Source organism: Hyperolius riggenbachi, chromosome 8, assembly GCF_040937935.1.
Source record: "Hyperolius riggenbachi isolate aHypRig1 chromosome 8, aHypRig1.pri, whole genome shotgun sequence".
Lineage (NCBI taxonomy): Eukaryota > Metazoa > Chordata > Amphibia > Anura > Hyperoliidae > Hyperolius > Hyperolius riggenbachi.
This window is the reverse complement of record NC_090653.1, coordinates 297,309,335-297,317,521: the sequence shown is the minus strand read 5'-3', so window position 1 is coordinate 297,317,521 and position 8,187 is coordinate 297,309,335.

The window sequence follows — 8,187 nt, the reverse complement described above, 5'->3', positions numbered from 1 at the left end:
GTTGTGGCAGGTATGCGCGGCGATTTGTTGTGATTTCGCCGTTTCTGTACTAGTGGTCTCTGGTCCTTAAGGTGGCAGAGACCGCTGGTAATTAAATGGTTAATACACTATGGAGCCCCCCCCCCCATTTTCTTTTCATCTGTTTACTAGAGTCCATCCCTTCAGTCGGGGCGGAGGATCGGATGAAGTTCTGTATTGTTTACCACGCCTGTATATAAGTAGCGCAAGATTGCACATCTTTTTTCCTTTCTCCTCGGATACTGACTGACTGCCCTGTTTCCTCCTGTCACTGACTGACTGCCACACCTCCTCCTGTCACTGACTGACGGCCCCGCCTCCTCTCACTAACTGACTGCTCCACCTCCTCCTCATACTGAATGACTTCCCCGCCTCCTCCTGTCACTGACTTGACTGCCACACCTCCTCCTGTCACTGACTGACTGCCCCGCCTCCTCTCACTAACTGACTGCTCCACCTCCTCCTCATACTGAATGACTGCCCTGTTTCCTCCTGTCACTGACTGACTGCCCCGCCTCCTCCTGTCACTGACTGACTGCCCCGCCTCCTCTCACTAACTGACTGCTCCACCTCCTCCTCATACTGAATGACTGCCCCGCCTCCTCCTGTCACTGACTTGACTGCCACACCTCCTCCTGTCACTGACTGACTGCCCCGCCTCCTCTCACTAACTGACTGCTCCACCTCCTCCTCATACTGAATGACTGCCCTGTTTCCTCCTGTCACTGACTGACTGCCACACCTCCTCCTGTCACTGACTGACTGCCCTGTTTCCTCCTGTCACTGACTTGACTGCCCCGCCTCCTCCTGTCACTAACTGACTGCTCCACCTTCTCCTTATACTGAATGACTGCCCCGCCTCCTCCTGTCACCGACTTGACTGCCACACCTCCTCCTGTCACTGACTGACTGCCCCGTCTCCTCTCACTAACTGACTGACTGCCCCGCCTCCTCTCACTGACTGCTCCGCCTCCCCCTCATACTGAATGACTGCCCCGCTTCCTCCTGTCACTGACTGACTGCCCCGTCTCCTCCTGTCACTGACTGACTGCCTCGCCTCCTCTCACTAACTGACTGCTCCACCTCCTCCTCATACTGAATGACTGCCCCGCTTCCTTCTGTCACTGACTTGACTGCCACACCTCCTCCTGTCACTGACTGACTGCCCCGCCTCCTCTTACTAACTGACTGCTCCACCTCCTCCTCATACTGAATGACTGCCCCGCTTCCTCCTGTCACTGACTGACTGCCCCGCCTCCTCCTGTCACTGACTGACTGCCCCGCCTCCTCTCACTGACAGACTGCTCCACCTCCTCCTCATACTGAATGACTGCCCCGCTTCCTCCTATCAGTGACTGACTGCCCCGCCTCCTCTCACTAACTGACTGCTCCACCTCCTCCTCATACTGAATGACTGCCCTGTTTCCTCCTGTCACTGACTGACTGCCCCGCCTCCTCCTGTCACTGACTGACTGCCCCGCCTCCTCTCACTAACTGACTGCTCCACCTGCTCCTCATACTGAATGACTGCCCCGCTTCCTCCTGTCACTGACTGACTGCCCCGCCTCCTCTCACTAACTGACTGCTCCACCTCCTCCTCATACTGAATGACTGCCCTGTTTCCTCCTGTCACTGACTGACTGCCCCGCCTCTTCTCACTGACTGACTGCCCCGCCTCCTCTCACTAACTGACTGCTCCACCTCCTCCTCATACTGAATGACTGCCCCGCTTCCTCCTGTCACTGACTTGACTGCCACACCTCCTCCTGTCACTGACTGACTGCCCCGCCTCCTCTCACTAACTGACTGCTCCACCTCCTCCTCATACTGAATGACTGCCCCGCTTCCTCCTGTCACTGACTGACTGCCCCGCCTCCGCCTGTCACTGACTGACTGCCCCGCCTCCTCTCACTGACTGACTGCTCCACCTCCTCCTCATACTGAATGACTGCCCCGCTTCCTCCTGTCACTGACTTGACAGCCCCGCCTCCTCCTGTCACTGACTGACTGCCCCACCTCCTCTCACTAACTGACTGCTCCACCTCCTCCTCATACTGAATGACTGCCCCGCTTCCTCCTGTCACTGACTGACTGCCCCGCCTCCTCCTGTCACTGACTGACTGCCACACCTCCTCCTGTCACTGACTGACTGCCCCGCCTCCTCTCACTAACTGACTGCTCCACCTCCTCCTCATACTGAATGACTGCCCCGCTTCCTCCTGTCACTGACTGACTGCCCCGCCTCCTCCTGTCACTAACTGACTGCTCCACCTCCTCCTCATACTGAATGACTGCCCCGCCTCCTCCTGTCACTGACTGACTGCCCCGCCTCCTCTCACTGACTGACTGCCCCGCCTCCTCTCACTGACTGACTGCCCCGCCTCCTCCTGTCACTAACTGACTGCTCCACCTCCTCCTCATACTGAATGACTGCCCTGTTTCCTCCTGTCGCTGACTTGACTGCCCCGCCTCCTCCTGTCACTGACTGACTGCCCCGTCTCCTCTCACTAACTGACTGACTGCCCCGCCTCCTCTCACTAACTGACTGCTCCGCCTCCCCCTCATACTGAATGACTGCCCTGTTTCCTCCTGTCGCTGACTTGACTGCCCCGCCTCCTCCTGTCACTGACTGACTGCCCCGCCTCCTCTCACTGACTGACTGCTCCACCTCCTCCTCATACTGAATGACTGCCCTGTTTCCTCCTGTCGCTGACTTGACTGCCCCGCCTCCTCCTGTCACTGACTGACTGCCCCGCCTCCTCTCACTAACTGACTGCTCCACCTCCTCCTCATACTGAATGACTGCCCTGTTTCCTCCTGTCACTGACTGACTGCCCCGCCTCTTCTCACTGACTGACTGCCCCGCCTCCTCTCACTAACTGACTGCTCCACCTCCTCCTCATACTGAATGACTGCCCCGCTTCCTCCTGTCACTGACTTGACTGCCACACCTCCTCCTGTCACTGACTGACTGCCCCGCCTCCTCTCACTAACTTACTGCTCCACCTCCTCCTCATACTGAATGACTGCCCCGCTTCCTCCTGTCACTGACTTGACTGCCACACCTCCTCCTGTCACTGACTGACTGCCCCGCCTCCTCTCACTAACTGACTGCTCCACCTCCTCCTCATACTGAATGACTGCCCCGCTTCCTCCTGTCACTGACTGACTGCCCCGCCTCCGCCTGTCACTGACTGACTGCCCCGCCTCCTCTCACTAACTGACTGCTCCACCTCCTCCTCATACTGAATGACTGCCCCGCTTCCTCCTGTCACTGACTTGACTGCCACACCTCCTCCTGTCACTGACTGACTGCCGCTCCTCTTCTCACTGACTGACTGCTCCTCCTCCTCCTCATACTGAATAACTGCCCCACCCCTTCCACTTACTGACTGGCTGCTCTTCTTCCTCCTGTCACTGACAGGCCTGCCTCCTCCTGTCACTCACTGGCCTGCCTCCTCCTTTCACTGGCTGACTGTGACTGGCCCACCTCCTCTTCTTACTGACAGACTGCTCCACCACCTCCTGTCACTGACTGCCCCGCCTCCTCCTCATACTGACTGACCCGCCCAGGCCTGGATTTACCTCACAGGAGCCTATAGGCACCCTTAGACTCCACCCTCAATCAACCTACAAACCCCCACCACACTGCACCACAAGTGTGCCGGCTGTCCCAGCTGTCACTTCTCCCTTACTTCCCTTGCCTGTCATAGGTAGCTACAGGTGCCCCTTAGCATTAGAGGTACTGTCAGTGGAATGCAGAGAGCTGCGTGTGTAACCTCTCATTTACACTCTCCCCGGGACTCTGCATAGGGAAGGCAGGAGGGAGGAGCTAGGGGAGGGGAGAGAGCCGCCCTTCCATCACCAGACGCCTGCAGGCACGTGTCTACCCTGCCTTATGGTAAATCCGCCCCTGGACCCGCTTTCTCTACTCACTGACTGCCTGCCCTGCCTCCTCCTTTAACTGAATAACTGACCCGCCTCCTCCTGTCACTGGCTGACTGGCCCGCCCCCTCCTCTTACTGACTTCCGCCTCCTCCTGTCACTGAATAACTGATCCGCCTCTTCCTGTCACTGGCTGACTGGCCCGCCCCCTCCTCTTACTGACTTCCGCCTCCTCCTGTCACTGAATAACTGATCCGCCTCCTCCTGTCACTGGCTGACTGGCCCGCCCCCTCCTCTTACTGACTTCCGCCTCCTCCTGTCACTGAATAACTGACCCGCCTCCTCCTGTCACTGGCTGACTGGCCCGCCCCCTCCTCTTACTGACTTCCGCCTCCTCCTGTCACTGAATAACTGACCCGCCTCCTCCTGTCACTCGCTGACTGGCCTGCCCCCTCCTCTTACTGACTTCCGCCTCCTCCTGTCACTGAATAACTGACCCGCCTCCTCCTGTCACTGGCTGACCGGCCCGCCCCCTCCTCTTACTGACTTCCGCCTCCTCTCGTCACTGAATGACTGCCCCGCCTCCTCCTGTCACTGACTGACTGGCCCGCCCCCTCCTCTTACTGACTTCCGCCTCCTCCTGTCACTGAATGACTGCCCCGCCTCCTCCTGTCACTGGCTGACTGGCACGCCCCCTTCTCTTACTGACTTCCGCCTTCTCCTGTCACTGAATAACTAATCCGCCTCCTCCTGTCACTGGCTGACTGGCCCGCCCCCTCCTCTTACTGACTTCCGCCTCCTCCTGTCACTGAATGACTGACCCGCCTCCTCCTGTCACTGAATGACTGACCCGCCTCCTCCTGTCACTGAATAACTGACCCGCCTCCTCCTGTCACTGGCTGACTGGCCCGCCCCCTCCTCTTACTGACTTCCGCCTCCTCCTGTCACTGAATGACTGACCCGCCTCCTCCTGTCACTGAATAACTGACCCGCCTCCTCTTGTCACTGGCTGACTGGCCCGCCCCCTCCTCTTACTGACTTCCGCCTCCTCCTGTCACTGAATGACTGACCCGCCTCCTCCTGTCACTGAATAACTGACCCGCCTCCTCCTGTCACTGAATAACTGACCCGCCTCCTCTTGTCACTGGCTGACTGGCCTTCCCCCTCCTCTTACTGACTTCCGCCTCCTCCTGTCACTGAATGACTGCCCCGCCTGCCTCCTCCCATACACACACCTGACATAAGTCGGCTGAAGCAGCCGAAAACGACCACCTCAGCAGATAATCAGGTGTGTGTACAGCAACCACCGACCCCGAACAATCCACTCGGGGATCTACTGAACACCATCAACGCTGATCCCACTGTTCACGCAGCTCCCTGTCCGCTGTGTGTTGTTACGCACGCACGGCTCCCCCCCCCCCCCCCCCCCCATAGCAACACAGTGCGTTGTCAGCTACACAGCTATTGCGTGTCTGCAGACCAGCAATGTCGCCCCAGGGGATCAGGACCCGACCCCCAATGGGTGACACCGGTTGGTAGTGTGTACATGGCTTTAGACAGCTGAGGGTTAACCCCCCCCCCCCTCCTGAACCAAGCACACACCCCTAACACCCGCCCAGATACTAATTAATGCATAATTACATCATTACCCACTCAACATGCCCTCCTTGGGATAAGCTATGTTATGTTAGTGAATACGACCCGTTCACATTGCTCCAACGGATTGGATCTGTTACGGCCATTCCGCTGTTTGGGGAGGGAGCGATTTTTCCTGATCGACAGATTTGTTGCATTCTCGGCGTGCTAATGGAACGTAGGATGGATGGATCAAAAACTGATGCCCAATAAAAACTGATCCGTTTGATGGATCAGATTTTAACCGCCTTCGGGGATTAGGGTTGCCAGGTGTCCGGTTTTAGACTGGATAGTCCGGTTTTTGGCCGATGTGTCCTGTCCAAAAAGGCATGTTAAACCGGACAATTAAGATGTCCGGTTTTATGCCTTTTGCCACTTGCCGCCAGTAACTCCGAAACATCCGTTCATCAGCCGTTTCGGAGTCACAGAGATCATTCTGCCCGATTAGCAATAGGGATTCGGGAAGCACTACTGTGGATATGGCACCGCCCCTGTTTGTCATCACATCACAATACTGAGATCCGCCTCCAACATGGCAGCCTGTACGGCTCCGAAGTTGCGACATGGTGATGTACGACATGCCGCGCTAACTTGTGTGCGCATGCGCAGTGTCTGTAGTGAGGCTGTCTCCTGATGGTGGGAGCGGGGTTTTCCTGCAGTTTGTAATTCGGCAAAACTGTGCAGGACTCGTCACCAGCAGTATGGCGTTCAACTTCGGATCTGCTACAGGGGCCAGCACTAACCCAGGTAGGAAGATAGTGAGAGATGGGGACACAAAGCTCGGGGGGTGTTGTATAGAAGCAGCACGCTGTCACACATCATGCTTGTCAAACCTTATGTTACTGCTGTCTCTCAACACGATTACAGCAATTGAAATACAGTTTGATTATGAAGTCAGTGTAGCCCGTTTTGGGTAACAGGCCCGCCACCCGTCCGCCAGCGCTGCGCGACCGCTGATTAGCTGCCTGGCTGTCAGTCAAAGGCACAGCCAGCCAGCTTACGCGCCGTAAGTTACGCCAGCTTAACTACCGCCCCCGAGCCTGCGCTTCCCGACGTTGCTACGTGTAATGCTTGTGCATTTACTGGTGAAAAGCGGTCTCTTATTATGTGCATTTACTGGTGAAAAGTGGTCTCTTATGTGCATGTACTGGTGAGGACAGTTAGTGACATGGCTATGTACTCTGTAATGTGCTGCAGAAGATGTCAGTGCAATATAAATACTGTAAAAAACATTTTTTAAAAAGCCCATTGCTTAGCCCCACTCTACATGAAAGTGCGCTTCTGACTCCGCCCCTAACTCCACCCCCTGTCCGGTTTTCTCCATCAGCCGACCTGGCAACCCTAGCGGGGATGGTAATCCGCAGCTCAGAGCGGTAACTCTCGAGCCAGACTCGTGGTGACCGCCGTGAGGTCTATGCAGAGCAATGGCGCACAGCAGGCGTTTTCACTCACCTCCCCCAGGATCCCGACGCCGGCAGCCATTCTCCTTCCTGTCCTCCGAGGCTCTGCATCCCCCTGGTGAGATTGCTGCCTGTCGTCATGACTACAGCCGGTGACCTCACTACAGGGTTACAGCGCCACCTGGAGTATGGAAGGAGCACTGCAGTGCTGGATCCTGGGGAGGTAAGGGCAGGGGCTGCTCCAGGCTTTGTGGTGACATGATTGTTTTGTGGTTTTAGGGTCTAAAAGCTTGCAAAAAATTGCACCACCTTGAGACCCTAAAATCTTAAAATAATCATACTGCCAGGGAGGCTAAGTCTGGTACACAGGTTCAATTAGGATTGGCCAATTACTGACCGATTTTACCACCTCCATGTAGTATGAGAGCTTACCTACGCAATCTGCTCATAGTGTTCAATATCTATTGGCTACATGGAGGTGGAAACCTGCTCAGTGATTGGCCAATCATAACTGAAAGTGTGTGCCTGGCTTTAGGCTCCCTGCACACTGCAAATCTGTTTTGCGATTTCGATTCCAATTTGCAATTCCGATTTTCCCTGAATACAATCAACAGAAGAACGGAGGAAAAAAAAGCAGCATGCAGTAACCATTAAGAGTCAGAATCGGATGTGAAAACTGATTAAAAATCGGAATCGCATGCAGTGTGCAGGGAGCATTACACAGATCAGTTTTTCACTAATTTGACAGATATTGACTGGCCTCCTCCTCTCACTGACTGACTGGCCCGCCCCCTCCTCTTACTGACTTCCGCCTCCTCCTGTCACTGAATGACTGACCCGCCTCCTCCTGTCACTGAATAACTGACCCGCCTCCTCTTGTCACTGGCTGACTGGCCCGCCCCCTCCTCTTACTGACTTCCGCCTCCTCCTGTCACTGAATGACTGACCCGCCTCCTCCTGTCACTGAATAACTGACCCGCCTCCTCCTGTCACTGAATAACTGACCCGCCTCCTCTTGTCACTGGCTGACTGGCCTTCCCCCTCCTCTTACTGACTTCCGCCTCCTCCTGTCACTGAATGACTGCCCCGCCTGCCTCCTCCCATACACACACCTGACATAAGTCGGCTGAAGCAGCCGAAAACGACCACCTCAGCAGATAATCAGGTGTGTGTACAGCAACCACCGACCCCGAACAATCCACTCGGGGATCTACTGAACACCATCAACGCTGATCCCACTGTTCACGCA